The sequence below is a fragment of the Ambystoma mexicanum genome, chromosome 3q (genome assembly GCF_040938575.1).
Source record: "Ambystoma mexicanum isolate Mex_15411 chromosome 3q, UKY_AmexF1_1, whole genome shotgun sequence".
In the NCBI taxonomy this organism is placed as follows: domain Eukaryota; kingdom Metazoa; phylum Chordata; class Amphibia; order Caudata; family Ambystomatidae; genus Ambystoma; species Ambystoma mexicanum.
In genome coordinates this window covers 65,057,750-65,079,044 of record NC_090926.1, presented here as the reverse complement: position 1 = coordinate 65,079,044, position 21,295 = coordinate 65,057,750, and the positions used below count along the sequence as shown (strand labels likewise).

The window sequence follows — 21,295 nt, the reverse complement described above, 5'->3', positions numbered from 1 at the left end:
GTACTGGCCAGACGAAACCATGAATGGTGATGAGAGTTTGTGAATACCATATTATACTACAAAAGCTTTTAGAAATTGAGAACACAATGCAGACATTATCGCAGAGAATACTTAAATCAGCCCAGAGAGAACCCATGAAAGTCTGTTTTCTACCAAGTGGCCAAAATGGATGGATTTGCAGAAAAGGTTTCATTTAGTGTTCCTAAACATTGTGCAGTTGAAGCCTGACTAGTACACATATTTTCCCTGATCAAAGACCATAGAGAAATGCCTGGGAGCTGTGCTGCTCAGAAGGGAGTCTTTGTGGTAATCATATGAGCAACTATAGCACACTTGCATAGGTACTTGCATGCCTGCCAAAAACTACTGCAGCTCTACCAGAAACTTGACAAACCCGATGAAAGAGGACCCATAAACTACAAGTGAAATGTAATTTCATTTTGCTTTGAACAATAAATGAAAGCCCTGTACAACAAAGCTTACCCAAGACAGAGAACCTTCAGTACAAATGTGAAATTGAACACAGTGGGCATTTATACAAATAGAGGGTTCGACATTGAAGGGAGCTATGTAGCTCCTGCTTGTAGCTTAGAAGAGCCTTGTTAGGCGGGGCACTGTTGCGCTTGATGGAGATGGCAGCCTGAGTGCCGAGCACCGGACCGGAATAATCCTTTTCTTAAAAATAACCCTATCCACTCAGCGAATCCTTCTACCCCTACCGTGGCCTGTGAAGTGACCCTCGGAACGCATCCCTGCCGACTCGCGGCTCCGAAGACACTGTGGATGCAGAGATACGGCCGCAACTAATACCAACGCTGAATACGCCAGCCTATCCCCGTGCGCCAGTTCTGGCAGCCGCAGCCAGCCAGGCTGCTGTGTTCCCTGGCGCTGCGGGCCTGCGGGGGAGGGGCGTCCCAGCCATCTTACGGCCGGGTGCGCTCTATTGTCTCCCGTGCAGAGCTGGACTGGGGGCTTGAAGAGCTCCTGTGAGGATTGGCCTGACTTCTGCTGGACCCCCCCATCCGCCCGGAACGTGGTCCAGCTTGTCACGGATGCCCTACCGGGCGGATGCATCGGGTGGCGGATCTGCTGCCTGGAGACTGTCGCGCCACTGTGGGGCCCGAGCTGGTGCGCTGATCTCTGGGCCCCCTGCCGCACGCGGCTTGCGACTCCACTCTCCATGAGGCTGAAGACACGGTAGGATATCTAGGGGGTAATGGGGCCCTAGCGTGTTGCGCCCACACTGCGGCAGTGCCCACGACTGCTACCCCGGAGACCCCCTTGATCCCTCGCATCCACAACAGTGTGGTGAAAACGGTCAGTAGAATTAGCGGTTATAGACATTAGGAGACACCGCTTACTCCTACATTTAACCGGAAGCAACTCCCACGCCTGAGGGGCCAGCCCTGCATTGAAGCTGGAGGGAGCTTCCCCACCTGACATCCACTGGCAGTAGGGGGCTGGCTCTCCTGAACGGCAATACTCTGGTCTCCCACTATATACTTGATACTTGGCGAGTGGCGACCGCTGACAGGGCCCCGTCTGATGGTACTGACTTGTATTGGTGCCGGCACCCACTTTGCATGCGTTTTGCCCTGGGCACCACCGTGTTCGGGCAACTTTCCTGGAGATCTCCCTCTGAGTGGCCTCCCGCTGCCATTGAGGCAGGCATGGATCAAAGAACTTGGTGCACTAGCAAATGGAACGAGACCATTGGCGGGCAGGGCGGTGATACAACCTCTGCTGGGACACAATTGCAAGCCTCGAGTAGCACAGAGAACATAATTTTCTCGGAGGAGAATTCAATACGTCACTGAAGGAGATCCAAGCAGCCCGCTCCCAGACACCCTGCGGCGCTATCGGCTTAGCTGGATTCTGGCGCCTCTGGCCACCCACTCTTACCCATATTTTAAGAACCCCCCATAGTGGACACCATGACTAAAGGAGCTGGCGTGGGGAAAAAACAGAGCTTATTAAATATGGTTACAAATAAACGCTGGCTAGACTAGCGGCTGAAACACCGGAGGACACACCCAGCGCGTCAGCCCCTCCGACCCATGATGATTCGCAGAAGATGCTGGAGTATATTCGCGAGGGCTTCACCACTTTGCACACCAAACTTGATGACATGAACGGCACCATCTCATCCATAAAAGCACATATTGAGAAGACTGATGGCCGAGTGGCCGAGACTGAACAGAGGGTGGGTGCCGCTGAGGATGATCTTCGGGCAACGGTCTCCTCACTCTCCAGTCGAGCGCTAGCAGTGGAAAGGAAGAATGATGACCTTGAATCTCGTTCAAGACGAAATAACCTGCGCATAGTCGGGAGTACCCAAAGACATTGTCAAGGAACCCATGGAAGATTATGTGGAACGCATTCTTCTAACACTTCTGGAATCGCCGAAACTGTCCCCACAATTTGCAGTGGAAAGAGCCCATCGAGCCTTAACCGCGAAGCCCAGACCTGGCGCTCCTCCACGTCCCATCATTGCCAGAATCTTAAATTTTCAGGATCGTGATGCTCTTCTGAGGGCGGCTAGAGTCAAGGGTGAACTGCTTCTTGGAGCAGCAAGGATCCATCTTTACCCGGATTTCTCTGTAGCAGTGCAACAGGAGTGTAAAACCTTTTTGGCAGTCAAAAAGAGACTCCGAGACTTAGGGGTCAAATATTCTATGCTATTCCCTGCTAAACTGAGGATTGAGCACTCCAATCAGACATTCTTTTTTACAGTCCCAGAAGAAGCTTCGAAATTCATTGATGAACATTTCCCTGGCTGATCCTCCCCTCCGGTACTATGCAACCGACTGTTGCTCCAATTCTTTGTCAATTAAGCTTTTGCCTGGTAATAGGCCCATATGCGACCGATCACTTAAGCTGTTGTTCTGTCTTACAGGAATGCATTAATATTTGGAATTGGTTTTCTATCGTTCTGTTGTTCCTCAATCCATGTGTTCCTTCCTAGTCACATTGGTTAACTTTATCCAAAGCTGCAATCATCCTTCTTCATTCCCTGGTCCGGAGCATTACCGCCAGGCCAGCAAAAAGGCCCTCAGGCGTTGATGCCGCTGATCTGGTTGCTGTTATGGTTGTGCAGGGTTATCATTCCTCTGTTTGGGGGAGGGATGTGGGAGTTATGTTAAAAATGGCTTGACGACCGCGAGTGATGCCACGCATGTTGCAAGATTAGGTTATAGTGGGGCTGGTGGGGCGATGGGTCCGCTTCAGCTGGGTCGTTATTGTCCGCCACTCCACTGTGAACTAGAGTTTGTCCAGCATCCCTATACAAATGGCGGATAATGAGCTAACGTTCATGAGCTGGAATGTACGGGGTCTAGGCAATCATAAAAAGATGCGGCAGATACAACTTCATGCTGAACGCCATAGCGTTAAAATCCTGTGCTTACAGGAGACCCACGCCCGCTCTGACCAATGTGAGAAATAGTGGGGGCCCCAGAGGTACTATATCAATTACTCTACGCAGAGTCGAGGTGTGATGACTCTGATACATAGAAGCCTCAAATTCATGTGCACTCACTCACGGGTGGACCCACAGGGGAGGTATGTGTTGAACCTAGGTACCCTACAAAACAAAGAAGTGGCCGTACTAAACATTTACGGGACGAACATTGATGACCCCGATTTTTACCTGCACTTGGCTTCTCTGTTGGAAAGTTTCCCCCTCGTCCCGATCCTATGGGGTGGTGGTTTTAATACAATACTGGATGTCCTAGATCAGGCTCCAAACCTCGCCAGCTCTCCAGGGCAGCTTATTCTATCCTCCCTCGCTTATCGGTTGTAGATACATGACGGCTCATGCATCCCGATTTGCGAGCATACTCCTACTACTCCTCAGTGCACGATTTGCATTCTAGGATTGACAGGTGGCTCATATCGGACATATTTATTAGGCACTTATCCCACCTGTCGATTCTCCCTAGAACTCTTTCTGACCACTCGCCAGTGCTCATTTCCCTCTGCTGGGATCGTGAATATGATAGTGCTAAACAATGGAGAATGAGGCCTCATTGCCTACTTGATCCGTTCTTTGGCTCTGAACTCAAATCCTCCATCAAGGAAGTTTTTGAATTCAATGCTAACTCTGTCTAGTCACAAGCAACCCTCTGGGAATCCTTTAAGGCATACATCAGGAGCATTGCCATCTCCAAGGGAAGTGGTATCCTGAAAGAAATCCCCTTGGATATCACGAGAAGCGAGTCGACCCTAGCTACCCTTGAGGCCCAATATGCTCTGGACCAATCCCCCAAGACCTTAGCGTCACTGGGTGCAGAACTGGCCACATTCCACATTCTGGCCGAACGGGGGGTTACATTTTTAGACGGTCCACATCTGGTTAGGAAATATGGGGAGGGAGAAAGACCGGGCCGTATGTTAGCCGGGCTAATATGCCATGCATTCGGAGCCCCCAACATACCAGCGAGGGAGAGGCCAGATGGAACACTGGCCACATCACCACAAGACATTAACTCAGAGTTCCTAACATTCTATAGCTCCATATATTCGAAAGCAGATAGTGCCCAGATATCAGAGATCGACTCCTATTTGGAGAGCCTCCCTCTCTCTATCCTGTCCACTGACACCAGCATCTCTCTGGAAAGGGCGTTCACTCCCGAAGAACTTACAAAAGCCATTGAGTCTCTAGCATCTGGCAAGGCCCCTGGTCCGGATGGCCTCCCTATTGAACTATATAAGCAATATAAATCCCTTCTGGTCCCACATCTAATGGCCCTATGGGAGGAGGCATGTGAGAGGGGCATACTCCCTCCCTCACTCCGGGAGGCGATGATAACGGTTTTACTTAAACCTGGCAAATCCCCCACCCAATGTGGCTTGTACCGACCCCTTTCGCTAATTAACTGCGACGTCAAAATCTACGCCAAATTATTAGCCATGCGACTAGCCCCATTCCTCCCCCATATCATTCATCCAGATCAAGCAGGATTTGTTCCGGGCCACTCCACCTCCCTAAACCTGAGGCGTTTATTTAACGTGATCAGTAGGATCGGCCCGAGGGTGCAGGCAGTGGCGGCATCCCTAGATATGCAGAAAGCATTCGACTCAGTATCGTGGAATACCTATGGCGAGTCCTGGAGAAATGCAAATTTGGACCCAACTGTCGATCCTGGGTTAAGCTGCTCTATGCAAGTCCATCGGCTAGAGTTCGCACTGAGGACAGGTACTCCCCCCCTTTTCAGATAGCCAGAGGAACGCGACAGGCCTGCCCCTTCTCCCCGCTAATATTCGCTATAGCCATGGAACCCTTTGCTGACATGATGCGTCACTCACACGCTCACAGAGGCTTGCGAACTACGGGCCAGTCTGACATCGTCTCCCTATATGCTGATGATGACCTGCGCTACATCCGTTCCCCAGATACTAACCTAGCCCCAATTCTGGAAGACGTGGTCCGTTTTGGACACATATCCGGACTGAAGGTGAACTGCTCTATATCTGTCCTTTTCCCACTCACTGATTGCACGCAACCCCCCTCTGACCTTATGGGGTTCACGTGGTCCCAGTCCAGGTTCACTTACCTAGGGGGTGGTTATTTCCCGCCGCGTCGAGACGCTATGTGAGGATAACTACCTGAATTACCTTACAAACCTGGCCACTAAAACTGCAAGCTGGGACAGACTCCCGATCTCCTTAGCAGGCCGAATAGGAATACTCAAAATGGTTGTACTGCCCAAACTCCTTTATCGATTCACTAACCTACCACTTTAGCCACTCCGGTGCAGTCCGGCTTAAACTAACAACATTGACCACTCCATGGATTACGGTGGATTTGGCGCCTCGGACTTCCCTAGGTACTGGATGGTAGCACAATCCCAATTTGCCTTCCACTGGTTTAACACTACAGACCCTCCCCCTCATGTTCGACTGGAGAAGCTGACGGTCAGTGATCAGGATATTTGTTCCCTCATTCTCAAGCCCGTCCCAGCTGACTCTGGTTCGGCGGATCGGTTGTTAATACATCCCTGGCCCTGGTTAAAATCTGGAAATTATTAGACACGCCCTACCCCTTCCATGGAGACCTTCCGCTCTGGAACTTCCTCCCAGAGGTTCCGCGCATCACACAATCCATTGTTTCCTGATGGGCCGACGCGGGCTTCGTGGCGCTTCGAGATGTCTTTGCACAGGGTCATTTTCTTGAATGGTTACATCTCCCACTCTCCCTTAGGCGGAGGCCGTCAGCATGGCTGCAATACTCCTCTCTCCGGAAAAGCCTAAAAACTAAATATCCCAACTTCCCTACAATCCCACCCGATGAGCCCATAATTGCAGAACTGTGCTCCTCTGACTCCTCTAGGGGGAAGGTGTCTAGGCTTTATACTCTGCTACAAACCAGAGCTGCCCCTTCGTTCACTGCGCTGAAACACAGATGGGAAGTAGACCTTGGGGTAGAGATGACTGATGAGCGCTGGTCTCGCATGTGTGCATGCACTCATAATGTATCCTTTAACTCTAGATTTAAACAAATACAATTCAAAGTGTTACACAGATACCATCAGACCCCGATCAGATTACACCGCATGTTCAACGAGCTCTCCACCAGCTGCCCCAGATGTGGCTCTGATCAGGCGTCATATCCATATGATTTGGTCCTGCCCACGACTAACACAATTCTGGACCGAAATATGTTCCACATTGTCTGCTATACTAGACTACACTATAGATCCATCCCCATTATGATGCCTGTTCCACGATCTTCCCCAATTGGGTCGCGATTCGAGGAAGCTGCTGGCCTCTGCATGCTGCTGGCTGTGCGTTGCATACTAATGAACTGGCTCCGGCCTAGAGCACCCACCTATGCACAGTGGCTCAGGGCAGTGACTTGGGTGTCAAGATACTGAAGAAACCTGGGGTACGTTGCAAAATCCACATTCGAGGCCAAGGGATATCTGGCGGAGGTTCTGCAGCTACATGGCTACCATGAACTCAGACTCGGACGCTGAGTCCTCCGACCCCGCCCTTCCCTCTCCTGCTACCGCCTCTTGAGCAGAGACTCCATCATTTATCTGTGAAATTGCCTGGACCCTGACTCATTAATGTGTATGAAATGCCTACTATGTAACAGTATTAATTCTCATTGTGTAAGATTGTATCATGCTATCGTGCCGTGTGGGTCGCTTGCTGTTTGAGTGTTGTCAAGTCAAATAAATAAAAGGTTCCAAAAAAAAGAAGAGCCTGGTTAGCTTGACACCAACAGCTACCAGGAGTCACTTTTGACTCCCCAGGCCAATTGATGTCGAACAACCACGCCTATGTGAATTTAACTCTGTTTATTTGGAACAAACTATAAATAAACATTAGAACATATTTATAGGACATTTAAAGCATGAAAGGTCATAAATAAGGGGCAAAATGATAAGTTTGCATCGTATGTGGAAGTTACATTTGCAGAATGCTATGCACTCGCTCCTGTCGCTGGTTAACAATGAATAACCAGGATCTGTCCAATCTCAATTTCGGTCCCTGAAATATATCCTTACAATCATACACGCCTACAATTCATACAGTGTCACAGATGGACTCAAGAACACACAAAGTCTCAAAGACAATTTAAGGGTTTTCATTAGACGTTTTGTGGGGGGTCCACCAAATGGCCTTTTCCCTCATGCTTGTGTTTTCCCGTGGGCTACCTCCACCCTAGCCCCGGCTTCCCTAATCCTCTAGATGATGGTCACTAGAGATCAGTAACTACTACTATTTAAAAATGTACTGGTTATAGATGGAGGCCTAAATGCACAAGTCTTACCAGTCTTCCTCTCGCTTGGACTTCCTAAGGGTACACAAACCTTTCCCCAGATATTAAATGATGTTACGATTGTGCCAGATGGGGACACGCATTTACTTGAAAAGCATCTAGTGCACAAAATATGAGTCCAGAAAAAATGAGCCTGTATCAAAGACATGAGTTTAGGAAAGAGTGTGATAAGGGCCCGGGGGCAGGAAAACATTTCCTCACACCCCATACAGATTGGAGACTCCACATCCTCCATCTTCTCTAGAGGTGAACAAAGGATACAATCCCTGCTGGATAAGAGCTGGAGAGAGGTAGAAGAAATAAGGAAGTCTAGTTGGGGTGTTGAAACATTGGGGGCACTCCCTCTTTTCTTCATGGTATGTTACAAGATCGTTGTGCTTTAGGATCTATCCCTATTTTAAGAGCAGCTGAGCTCATGAAAGGAACACCATTGAACATATCACTAGACAACCATATGAAGATTAAATCTTGCATCACACCTAGAACACTTGAATGATATCCTGTAGACTCTGTTACTTTAACCTTAGGTAATTCCCCCTTTTCCTTCCCCCGATACAGCATTGAAGATGCTGGTAGAAAAATAGAGTAAAAGTGTGCTTCGTTTAGTGCTCATTAATGATGACTCGAATTTAACCCCGCACCCAGAGTTACTTAAAAATCAGAGTTTTGAAATCACTTTGGTTCAGTCTCATTTCATAAATAATAATTGTTCATTTATATAGGCGCTTAATACTGGAGACCAGTTTCTAAGCGCGAGACCGGGATTCGAACCTGTGTTGCTATGCGTTATCCTGCTTCCAAGACAAACACGTTGGCCCCGAACTACCCTTCCAGCCCATAGCTGTAAGAATTGGAACAAATGATCTCACCGTATCTGGTGATACAAATATAATTTTTGTATTTCTAAAGCCATACTTCAGTAAAATACTGCTATGCTTATCAAAATTGTTTCTATGGCTGGCTGCAACATTGGAAAGGATGCTCAGAAAAATGAGGCCCTACCTCTTGCCATGGACAATGCACCGGGACTTTACAATAAAATCATAAGACACTTTAAGGAAATGCCTAAGGTAAAGAACATCAACATGCCAAAATGTATTCAGAATAAGGGCACTATTATTGAAACCAATGTTCAATATCATTCTGGTAATGAATATTGGAAGTTTCCTCGAAATAAGACTAGCATAGTTAAGGCAAATTTGGCACCTCAACCATTTTCAAGCAAGATTTGAAATTCTTAAAAGGATAGTCCTATTTGAACTGCATAGTGTTAGTAGATTGTGGGAAGAGTCATTTTGCGGATTTATTTTGGAAACATAAGAACACCTTCCAAGATAAAAATAGTTTTGGGTTAAGAATTTTTAAGAAATGTTTTATTGGATGGCTATTAGTTAACCATGTGCTATTTGATCTTGTCTATATCCAGTGCTCCAGATAAGATTTGGAAGTGGGAGTATTTTACTGCCTATTTTTTAATGCTGGGAGTAAAATGATTCTTATGGGAGTAGAAATTTAAAGGAATAGTGCGCTAAAAAATATTATTGTCCCAAGCGTTCGGGCATGCGTTTTTAAGCATACATTGATCGATCGTACAAACATTTCCCATGCAATTTACTGTAGTTTTCCTCACTTTTACACATGCGAAATCAGGCAGCAGGGCGCTGCAATCTTGTGCTAATCTTATCCGTTGCCAGATTGCCCTAAGGTGAACTGCCCTGGCGGCACTAAATCATATCCCCCGCCCCTGAAGCTGACATCACTAGACGCGTGCGGCCCATTTCACAATGCACGTCTTGTGTCAATGTTCTCTGCGCTCCAGCTAATGACGTTTCTCCATTGAAATGGCAGGCGCCTCTTTCCTCAATAAGTATAAACAGGCCGCGTCTCATCAGACAACATCAGAGTTGCTTTTTCAGTCGTTTCACTGTCTTTTTTGTGTATCCTGTGGCTCGTTTCTGCTCTGCTCAGCTATCTTCGTTGCTCGTAGCCCGTGCGAACAGATACTAGTACTATCATTACTATCTATTTTCATTTTGTCGCATAATGGCAACAATAGGGCCCTACCAGTATGAGCCGGAGTATTCCAAGGTGGAATTAGTCGAAAGAGAAAGATGCGGAAACAATGGGGCTTCGGACGACAGTTGGGAGGACGAATCACTGGATCAAGAGCCTGAGTCTAGTCGCATGGAAGACGTTTCCACCTGGTGTACCTGCATTCGGTGAAAAGTCATGCCAACTGAGGATGAGAACTGCTGCTGCAGAGAAAACTCTGGATGCTTGCCCTACATATCGGAAGACAAGACACGGCCGCAATGCATGACCGAGCTGCATGACTTCAGGGCAGCCTGCCTCACATGGTCCGTGTTGAGGATTATGATGGTGCTTATGCACGAACTTCACGCAACAGTTCGTCCTCGCAATCCAAGTAACAAGTAAGTGTACGCTAGATTTGATGTCACTTTGACCACTGAGGCCACTTACATTTCTCGTTTGTCTCCTATATTGTCGTAACTTTGATCTGTCACCGCCAAATTAATGTAGTCTAGCAATTCTATACATCACTCACGATTTGGGGAAATCATAGTGGTCATCTTATGTGTCGTTCACGTACAACCAAGAAACAATATTTCTCTGTGCCCCTAATGTTACAGAATGCATAGCTATTCTCTTTTCTAATGGGTCTACACTTTAAAGCCCAAGTTGATTGATCCATGAAGTAACATTTGTACTGGGATATATGCCATAGGGTACAAGATTACATTTTAAATTAAGGTTTGATACACTTATCATGTTTATTTAAATACAGTTTGTATGTTTCTCTTCCACAGGTGGTACAAGCTGGTGGCCTATCGTGCATTTACGTGGTGGCTTTATGGGAGGCTTGGATACTGCGTTCGACGAGTAATACCCGCCTGTGTCGTTGGTGCCATTAGAGTCACATTCCCCAGTGACAGCGGTCAGAACAGGGGATTTTTCCACACTGTGCTGCAACCCGAAGTACATAATGTGTAGTACATTTGTGTCATCAACATCAGCAACAAAATAAAATACAACAGGACTTTCATGAATGGTTGTTTCAATTTTTCAGTGAATCAAGGACACGCTCACTTGTCCTGGCAGGGCTGACTGGGTGGGAACGGCTGAGGTGACAAACACCATGTACACTTCAAAGGTATCTTCTGCACAGGGGGCATTGTTCACATGCCCCCCCATACCCGGTGCCTCCAGGCATGCTCCCCTGAAGCAGACCGCGCCTCTGCAATCCACATAAGTGTGTCTCCATTCAGCAGTGTTCTGACCCTTTCCTGCATGCCCCTTGGCCGTCCATCCCACTCACCCTATCAATGGCAGTTCACACCTGTGTCCGTGCCATCCCAAGGGGGCTCTCAGGGTGGGAACGACCGAGGTGCCTAACACCATGTACACTTCAAAGGTATCTTCCGCACAGGGACCACTGTTCACATGGCCTCCCCAGACCCAGTGTCACCAGGCAGGTTCCCCTGAAGCAGACCGTGCCCCTGCAATCCACATAAGTGTGTCTCTCCCTTCAGCTGTGTTCCAGGCCTTGTCTACACTCCTCATGCCCATCCATCCCCCTTCCATTATCAACGGCAGTTCGCACCTGTGGATGTGCTCTGCCAAGGGGGCTGGCAGGGATGGGAACGGCCAAGGTGTCAAACACCATGTTCACTTCAAAAGGTATTTTACGCGCAGGGGCCATTGTACACATGGCCTCCCCAGACCCAGTGTCGCCAGGCAGGCTCCCCTGAAGCAGGCCGTGCCTCTTCTATCCACATAAGACCACGCCATAAACATGTCACTGTAAGGCTCACCTGGCTCCCACGGAGGCGCGGGCGTGGCTGGGACTGCTGTGACCTCTTCTGCAGAGATGCGTAAGACCCGGAAGATGGACTGGACTGGATTCCCCAACCTGGCTTTTCTGGCTCGGAGGAATATCCCACTATGTGTGAAAAGGAAGGGTTAATAGTCTGCGGGTGATGTTCCGACCTCCCAATTCCCTTCTCTCCCTCCGTGAAACCCTTTTGGGATTCCCTGCGAAGACTCACCTTAGGGACCAAAATGACGAGCTCTCCATCCTGCTTCTGATGCAGGGGCGCGTTGTGATTCCAGTTACTTCACTGGATTGATGAGTTTAAACTAGTTTGTCCATTCCCGTTGTACCGCAAATGTTTATGGCAAGTTTGGGTTTATATTCACTCATCTGTTCTTTTCTTTCGCAGGTGCTGGAGAAGATTCCGGGCTGCAGGTGATTTGGATGAAGCCATATTCTGGTAAGAATTCCGATGAGAAATTCCTTTGCCGTTTTAAGTATCTCCTTTAATGTCCAATGTCTTTTTCCCCATAGGGGCCGGGGTACGGCAATGCCGGAGGTAAGGCGCCGACCCGAAAAGAGCTGCTGTGTCTCTCTTGCAAATGGGTAAGTCTTGAGTGAGCGTATTGCTAATGTTCTCACATGCTCTCACTAATACAATGTCTGTTTCTTTTCCCCTTAGGGGCCGGGGTGCTGAGATGCCGAAGGTATGGCACAAACCCGAAGGCAGACAGGGAATTGAACCAAAGGTAAGTTCTACTTAGATTTGTGTTTCCCTTCTCACCTCTCTTTCTCCTTCCTTCCAATAGGTGCTGGATGGCGGTGAAAGCTCCGGATGGACGTCGCAGGACTCGAAAACGCCACGTGCAGGTGAGTGAAATGCAGCGTGCTGCGCGCGACGCGATGCGCGTTTAAAATGTTTGCCTTCTTTGCAGGATCGTCGGCGTGCAGAATCCGGAGTGCAGATGTATCAGGTAAGGTTCTTGTTTTCACCTGTTCTCTTCCCTTTTCTTCTTTAGGTGTTTCCAGGATGCTGGCAGGCGTGATGGAGGACCAAGGCAGGAGCAGGCACGGTGAGCGTCCAGCTGCTAAGTGCAGAACAACGCGAAGCGTGGTCTGCTGCTTGGGTGTGGCTTAAATAGCCTTTCAAGTAGTTCCAGGTATGTATTCTTCCCCCAGAAATATGTATTCCTCCACCGGCCACACCCTAGAGAGCAAGTAGTCCCTAGAAAAATAGTTCCTTCCAGTCTTGGAAGTTGCAGCATGGTCTGCACAGGTAAGTTTACACCAAGCACTACTCCCAACCTACTTCTGTATGAGCCTGGCGCCGATGGCGCCAGGACTGATGTCCCCTATGAGCCTGACGCCAACGGCGCCAGGACTGAGTCCAAAGGGCCCCCATCTGGGGCTGCTGGGACTTCCCTTGAATGCATGGGGTCTGTCTCTGAGGGTGCTGGGCCTGGTTTAGCTCCTTGGAGGCAGGCATCATGACAGTCAGTCATTCACTTACACACCCACTTTTCTAATTCTTTATAAACCCCTTGATATTTCTCATGAGAACATTTGTGAGCACTGCAAGTCAACTCGTGATCGTGCTACCTGAGAACATCTGTGACCACTGAAAGTCAGCTCGTCATTGTGCTACCTGTGAACATCTCTGAGCACTGGAAGTCAACTGGTGATCGCGCTACCTGTTCTCCTGCTACTAACTACCCGTTTGCTGAATTTAACTGTTTCTTGGTCAAGGTAAGGGCAGGTCATCTAATCATCTCTTCATGATCTCTAAATTTCTATCTATTTCGAATGAATGTACCCAGTAGTGTAATGTTAATTCATCTCATTGCCATTACCATTGACTTCTGTTTAATTTGTTCTGTTCTCGATATATAGCAATTGTCATCAGAGTTAATTGGGATACAATTGCATCCTTTGCGGAACGTGTCTATAAGCATGTTTCCTTTTGATGCATGAAAGTACATTCAACGGACGAGAATCACTTTGATTTGCATCACATCTATCAATTCTGTATGCCTCAGGTGATCAGGTGAGTCACGGTTCATGAATTAGCTGTAGGCCTTGGGGTACTGAACGGATTGGTTCTTTCGGTGTAAATGTTTCTTACTAAACTTTGCATATTTAACAGATTGTATTGCTTTATAACTATACCCCATTTTGCTAGACATCTCTCCCTGGTTTTAGGAGTATCATAGAAAATCGAAATAAGCATAATCTTTTCGTAATCGGTTGCTTCACATGTCAATTCTTTTAGGCGAGCATACTGACTGAAGCACAGACTATCGGTAGTGACGAGATCACTGACACGTCCAGTATGCCAATGGTGAGCCATACAGACTTGCTGAAGTTCATATTCTTGAGAGCTGGATCTTCCCACATATCAAATGCAAATCTAATTTTCCCTTTACCACTTTGCGACAATGCACTGTAAATGAAGGAGCAAGATTCTGCATCTGTTTCTTTTCCAGAGTCAAGACCAACTTCGAGCAGTTAGTTTTATTTGCTTTTTGATTACGGAAATGTATTACACATGGAATTTTAGATAATATGAAATAGTTTATGTATCCTGTCATTGTTTACCTAATGTTTCATTTATGGGTTTTTATTTATATGTACCATTGTCTGCATCCGATTGTCTCTGTTCAATTTCACTGTTTTCATCCGTACTGAAACAAGTACTGTGTTACAGGGGGATGCTGGTACTTCGACTACAATTACATCATCCTTTGGAGCTGGTCCAGAGTATGAGGTATGCGTACTGACAGTTCCCTTGAATGAAAGAAAGTAAATCCTACATCTGATGCTATTAGACAGCGACATTCATATATACGTGCAGTTTTTCAAACTTTTATAATTTCAGTTCTAACGTTACAATTTCTACCCTAATGCTGAATACAATGCAAAATGCTTGAGTGCAACATTACAATCAGTTGGTTTTGCACAGTGATCTCTGAGTACACTTGTCATCAATCAGGTGAAATTCGAAATGTCTATTTTGACTAAATGACGTACACTGTTTACGAGGGTATGTATGTAAGCGATGTATGCGATGAAAAAAATTGATGTCAAATACGAATGACTTGTTTAAAATAATATTCTATTCAAGGAATGTATACAAGAGCGGAAATTAGAAGAGGAGGCACATGGATCAGAGGTGGTGGACCAACTTGCTGGTGCGGTCGTTACAGTGAAGAAAACGGTTTCACAGAAAATCAAGAAAACAAGGGTAACTTACAAACAATTTCGTTTACGAAAAGTGGTTTGGGCTGGTGTTGTCTTCATAACATGTTTTTTTAAAATCTAGTGCTCTATTCTGTAAGTTGGATTTACATTGAACATGTTTTTACAACCCATCTCCTAGAGGCCAGAAGGAAAGGAAGTATAAAGACACAGACAACAAATGAAACCAAAGATGCTGCTTGCCAAACAGATTTCACCATGAAGCAACTATTATTTGGAGGCGCAGCGTAGCGCAGTCAATAAGCACACTAGAGATGCTTATGCCCAAAAGCCAGAAAATGAATTGAATGTGACCGGTGAAGCAAGCAAAGTGTTTTTGGACCATTGCTACAATGTGAGAACTCAACAAGATGAAGAAGAAACTGAATATAAGGAAGATGCTTTTGAATTACTCTGTGACCACTTCACAAAATCTACACCAGGAAAAAACGGGCCACCCAATAAACAATCGACATTGATGGTTTCTCCAATTTGTGTGCAAATAACACAAGCTGAAATAGCAGACGCTGAAGCCTCAACGCAATTGACCGAGGAACTTGCCAAAGATCTCAACTTCAGTGTGTCCTGTTCGGCCGATATGTCCACCACAGCTGAGTCACAAACCACATTCATGCAGAACAATAGTCTAAGTAAGGAGCACAAATACATTGTATTCGACAGATGCCTGGTAGAGATTATACTGATGCTGAAATGTGTCCATCCAGTGAGGAGGTGGGGGGGAAGTGTGCGGGCAGCCGTTGGTGAATGTGACTCGTGTATCATAAGGCACTAACATGAAAATCCAAGCCACCTGTGCCCAGCTCCATGCTACATTATCATGGTCCGCTCAACCGATGCTGGGCCAAGTGCCAGCTGGAAAACTACTATGTGAAGTAGCTTTACTTTTCAGTGGCTCTACTTTTAGTAAGTTGTCCAGTTTCTGTCAATTTGTGGGACTTCAGTTTCTTTCTAAAAACGCAGTACTACAAATATCAACAAGAATATTTATCCCCTGCTATTAGTGAAGCCTGGAAAATTGAACAAATGTCAATTGAAAGGACATTCTCTGACAAACGGTTCAGGCTAGCTGGCGATGGACAGTGTGACAGCCCCAGATTTTCAGCAAAGTACTGCATATACCACTTTCAGGACATGGAAACTAAAGAAATTGCGAGTTCGGTGGTCGTGCAGGTGTCTGTCATGATCTCTGCTTCCAAAAGATCAGGACTTGCCCGACTCCCTTGGAAGCAGACCCATAACCCCGGTTCCGAGTGCCAGCCAGTCCCAATTGGGACCTTTTGGACCCTATCCTGGCGCCAGTGGCACCAGGCTCATAAAGATGCCCAGTCCCAGCGCTGGAAGCGCCGGGCTCATAATGCTTGGGTGGACTTACCTGCAGCAGACCATGCTGCTTACTTACCTGCCAGTTGAACCCCTGATCCTCTTCTGTTTGGGACTACTTTTCCTGTTGGGTGGGGCAGGAGCCACTCCCTAGGTTCAGAACACTGGAACTCTTCTGGAAAGCAGGAACTCTTTTCTTACCTAGGCGTGGCTGTGGAAGGAGACACCTAAGCACTACAGGAGGCTATTTAAACCACACCCAATGGATGAATCTTGCTTTGCGTTATTCTGCATTCTCTGCAGCAGAACGCTCATCGTGTCTTCTGCTTCTGATCCTGGGCCTAAGGGAACAAAGGCTTACCATCCTGGAATCCAGTCTTCAGCAGCACCTGTAAAGACAAAGAAAGAACAGGTCAGCACTACGGTCTTCAGTGGCAGCGCATTTCTTACCTGGTCCATCGGCTGTCACCAACGCCTCGCGCTGCATTCCGGCATCTGAAAGACAAAGGCTTACCTACTCTTCGCATGCTCCGGAGGCCTTCGGCGCTGCATCCCGCATCTGAAAGACAAAAGAAGGTGCGTTTAAAGACATTGGGCAACTTTATTACTCAAGTGCCATTACGCCTTCCAACGCCGAATCCAGTGGGTATTCCAGCACCCTTCAGCTTCTCTAAAGCTCCGAACTTGTACCTGCAAGATAAAAGGGACAGTTAGTGCGCATCGTGAAGCAGGCTACAAGCGCTTACTTACGTGCTTCCAGGCGCTTCTATTCCTCACGCGGGTTCGATCCTCAACTCTCATCAGCCCGCCATCCGCCATCGCCGGAACCCTGCAAAACAAGAGATATCATTACAAAAGACTTTTAAGACATTTGAAGTGCCCAGAACTTACCGTTCGTGCAGTTAACGACGGACAGCAGTCCTCTGAGGTCAAGAGGCCTGCACCCTTATCCAGTGAAGAAACTGGTTACGGCACCCTGCCCCGAGGCAGACGGAGAGCTCGGCGTTCACTTACCTAAGGTGAGGGCGTTAACCTTTGGGGTTCTACAGGAGAAGAGAAAGGGAGGAGGAGAGAGGCACCCAATAACCCCAGTTCATTAATCCCATATTTTCTATCTGCAGACATCTTACTCTTCGAGTCAGACATACAGTGCACAGAGGTCCAGCCCAAAGAGCCAACCGTGTGTTACACATCACCTTTGAAGATACGGCATTCACCCAGTCAAGACCGGCGCCTCTGCGGGAATCAGGTGAGCGTTACAGAACGCAAAGCCGACCGCAAAACTCCCACCCAGGCGCTATGGAAACCTCGGATACCGACCAGCTAGCCCAGTTACTTGGGGAACTAAGAGCAGAAGTGCATGCAGCCCGTCAGGAAACGAATGCTCTAAGAAGGGAACTGATTATTTCCAAGGAGCGAACAGACGATCTCGCTAGACAATTGCTACAGTCACAAGCCGGACAAACTCCGTTACCCGCATCAGGGGCAAATCTTCCTTCAACATCCTCTACGAACCCAGTGCAGATCAACCTACCTGGGAATGTACCTCTGGCTCCGCCCGAGCGATTTTCTGGTGATCCAAAGAGGTTTGCAGTATTTATTAATCAGTGCCGGTTGCACTTCTTATGCCGGCCAGCAGCCTTTCCAACTGATCAAGCTAAGGTAGCTTTCGTGCTTTCGTACCTTAGTGGCAATGCGGCAGACTGGTCGATCCCTCTAGTTAATCAAGATGATCCGGTTCTCCATGATTTTCAAGCTTTTCAGCTCAGTATGGAAAAACTGTTTGCAAGACATTCACAGAGGCAGGCCTTGGACAATGAGCTCCTTTCATTGCGACAGGGTAATCAAGACCTTTTGGCTTATATTGCGTCTTTCAACAGACTGATAGTGGAAACTCGATGGCCTGAGGACAAAAGGATTACGCTGTTTTATAGAGGTCTACGTGGAGAGCTCAAAGATGTGTTAGCCCAAGTAGTGAATCCCCCGCAAGACTGTTCGGACTATATTGACTTAGTCGTTCAAATTGACCACAGACTGCAGAACAGGAAGGCCGATCGTTCCAAGTTTGATGCTCGAGTATTTTCCAAACCACCAACTCCTACCAAAGGAGTAGACTCCGGGGAACCCATGCAAATAGGGGGCCTGAAAGGACCACTAACACAAAAGGAGCGGGAAAGGAGAAAACAGCTGCAATTATGCCTCTATTGCGGAAACTCGGGGCACTTTCTTCGAGACTGTCCGGTGAAACCAGCCAAGAAGGCAGTAGGAGCTGCAGTTACCAGGGTCACAAACTCTGAGCAGGGAATCAGGCTGTAAAGGACGTCATTACTACGGTGGATGGTACGGAGATAGCCTCCGGACCAGTAACGCATACCACCCAAGAAGTGACACTAGTAAATCAAGATGGACACCATGAGAAGATCGTGTTCGATGTGATCAAGGCCCCTCAGTTCCAGATTATTCTAGGAATTCCTTGGTTGAGAAGCACAATCCTCAGATCGATTGGCGAGCAAGAACGGTTCAGTTTCCAGAATGTGTCTCTACTTGTCACCCTCGACCTGATGTTGCACTGGCAGCAATTTCCTCGGAGGCTCCCCAGTTACCTCCTGAATACCTAGAATTCCAAGATGTTTTCCGGAAGGATCAGGCTAACTCTCTACCTCCTCATAGGTCTTATGACTGCCAGATAGACCTGATACCTGGATCTACTCCTCCTTGTAGTAGAATTTATGCTCTCACCGAGCCTGAGAATCTTCACCTCCGACAATACCTGGATCAATACCTAGCGAATGGGTTTATTCGTCCTTCCAAGTCCCCTGCTTCCTCAGCTTTGTTCTTCGTTCCAAAAAAAGAAGGGGACCTTAGAACTTGTATAGATTATCGCGCCCTGAACCAGATCACCGTTAAGAATAGATATCCGTTACCTTTGATCCCTGAACTCCTGGACCAAGTCAGAAAAGCATGCATATATACAAAGCTGGATCTTAGAGGAGCCTACCACTTGGTACGAGTAAAAGAGGGCGATGAATGGAAGACGGCCTTCCGCACCAAGTATGTGCTATTTGAATATCAGGTCATGCCCTTCGGACTTTGCAATGCCCCGGCCGCCTTTCAATATTTTATGAACGATGTCCTCAGAGAGCTCATAGATGTGTGTGTTGTTGTTTACATTGACGACATCCTCGTTTATTCTTCATCGGAAACTGAACATCGGAAACACGTGAAAATGGTCCTCGAGAGATTGCGTCAACACAAACTTTTCGCTAAGTTGGAAAAATGTGTTTTCAACGTGACTGAAGTTGAATTCTTGGGATTCATATTATCACCTAGCGGAGTGCGTATGGATTCAAAGAAGGTCGATGCAATTCTCAAATGGCCATCGCCATCCTCCGTAAAAGGTGTTCAAAGCATGTTAGGCTTTGCTAACTTTTACCGCAGATTTATCCCCGAACTCTCTCGAATAGTCCAGCCCATCACCGCCTTGTTAAAGAAAAACAAACGTTTTGAATGGTCTACCGAGGCAGAACAAGCTTTCCAGAATTTGAAGACTAGATTTATCTCTGCACCGATCTTAAAACATCCTCGCCCAGAACTCCCCTACATCGTTGAAACTGATGCTTCGAGCCTTGCCATGGGGGCAGTTCTATCACAAAAGGACCCAGTAACCAATCAGTTGCATCCCGTGGCATTTTGGTCCCGCAAATTCTCGCCTCCTGAAATCAATTACACTATTACTGATAAGGAACTTCTAGCTATCAAGTCCGCCTTTAAGGCTTGGCGGCGAAAACATCGTCCGACTGCACGGTTTTCCTTCAGTTCTCATTTCGGATCGAGGTAGTCAATTTATTTCTCATTTTTGGCGAAGTTGCTGTCGGTCGGCTCAGAATTGATGTGAGACTTTCGACCAGCCACCACCCTCAAACCGACGGACAAACCGAGAGGACCAATCAAACTCTGGAACAGTATTTGCGCTGCATGCTACAACAAACTGAAAAAACTTGGAAAGATATCCTTTGGATAGCTGAATATGCCTACAATAACTCTGTCCACTCGGGAACTGGGAAGACCACGTTTTTTCTTTTATACGGTAGTCACCCTCGAACCTCGGAGTTGGATCCACTCCAAGATCTTGGAACACCAGCAGTAGACCACCTGCATTCTACAATCACCCAAGCCTTTAAGGAAGCCGTTTCTCACCTTCAAAGGGCTAAAGAACAATACAAGAAAGGAGCAGACCAACATCGGAAGGAAGCCCCCCAATATCAAGTAGGAGTTCAAGTCTGGTTATCCACCAAATATCTACCTCTAAAAGGACCACGCACATTCAACCCAAGATACCTTGGTCCCTATTCCATCACTACCATAGTAAATCCAGTAGCGGTCAAGTTGGACTTGCCCCCTCACATGAAGATACATCCGGTCTTCCACGTCTCTCTATTAAAACCCGTGCAACCTCAAACCCGACTAACTACATCTCCAAAACCTATTCTAGTTGATGGAGAACTCGAGTTTGAAGTCAAAAGCATCCTGGATTCCAAGATCTCCAAATCTAAACTATTTTACCTGATTGACTGGAAAGGCTACGGTCCCCAAGAAAGATCCTGGGAACCTGCAGAATATGTCCACGCGCCTCGTCTAATCAAAAGATTTCATCGAACATTTCCTAACAAGCCCAAACCCCCGGAGAAGCCCGGTTTGGGAGGGGCCTTGAGGGGGGGTGCTGTCATGATCTCTGCTTCCAAAAGATCAGGACTTGCCCGACTCCCTTGGAAGCAGACCCATAACCCCGGTTCCGAGTGCCAGCCAGTTCCAATTGGGACCTTTTGGACCCTGTCCTGGCGCCAGTGGCACCAGGCTCATAAAGATGCCCAGTCCCAGCGCTGGAAGCGCCGGGCTCATAATGCTTGGGTGGACTTACCTGCAGCAGAACATGCTGCTTACTTACCTGCCAGTTGAACCCCTGATCCTCTTCTGTTTGGGACTACTTTTCCTGTTGGGTGGGGCAGGAGCCACTCCCTAGGTTCAGAACACTGGAACTCTTCTGGAAAGCAGGAACTCTTTTCTTACCTAGGCGTGGCTGTGGAAGGAGACACCTAAGC

At 47.4% G+C, this 21,295-nt stretch overlaps 1 protein-coding gene across 2 annotated transcripts in view; it reads right to left on the bottom strand.

The window, feature by feature from the left end:
• The window catches only part of LOC138582124 (zinc finger protein 2-like), a 240,710-nt gene that overhangs the window by 158,740 nt on the left and 60,675 nt on the right, over window positions 1-21,295 (bottom strand). The gene's annotated exons all lie outside the window — the stretch shown is intronic.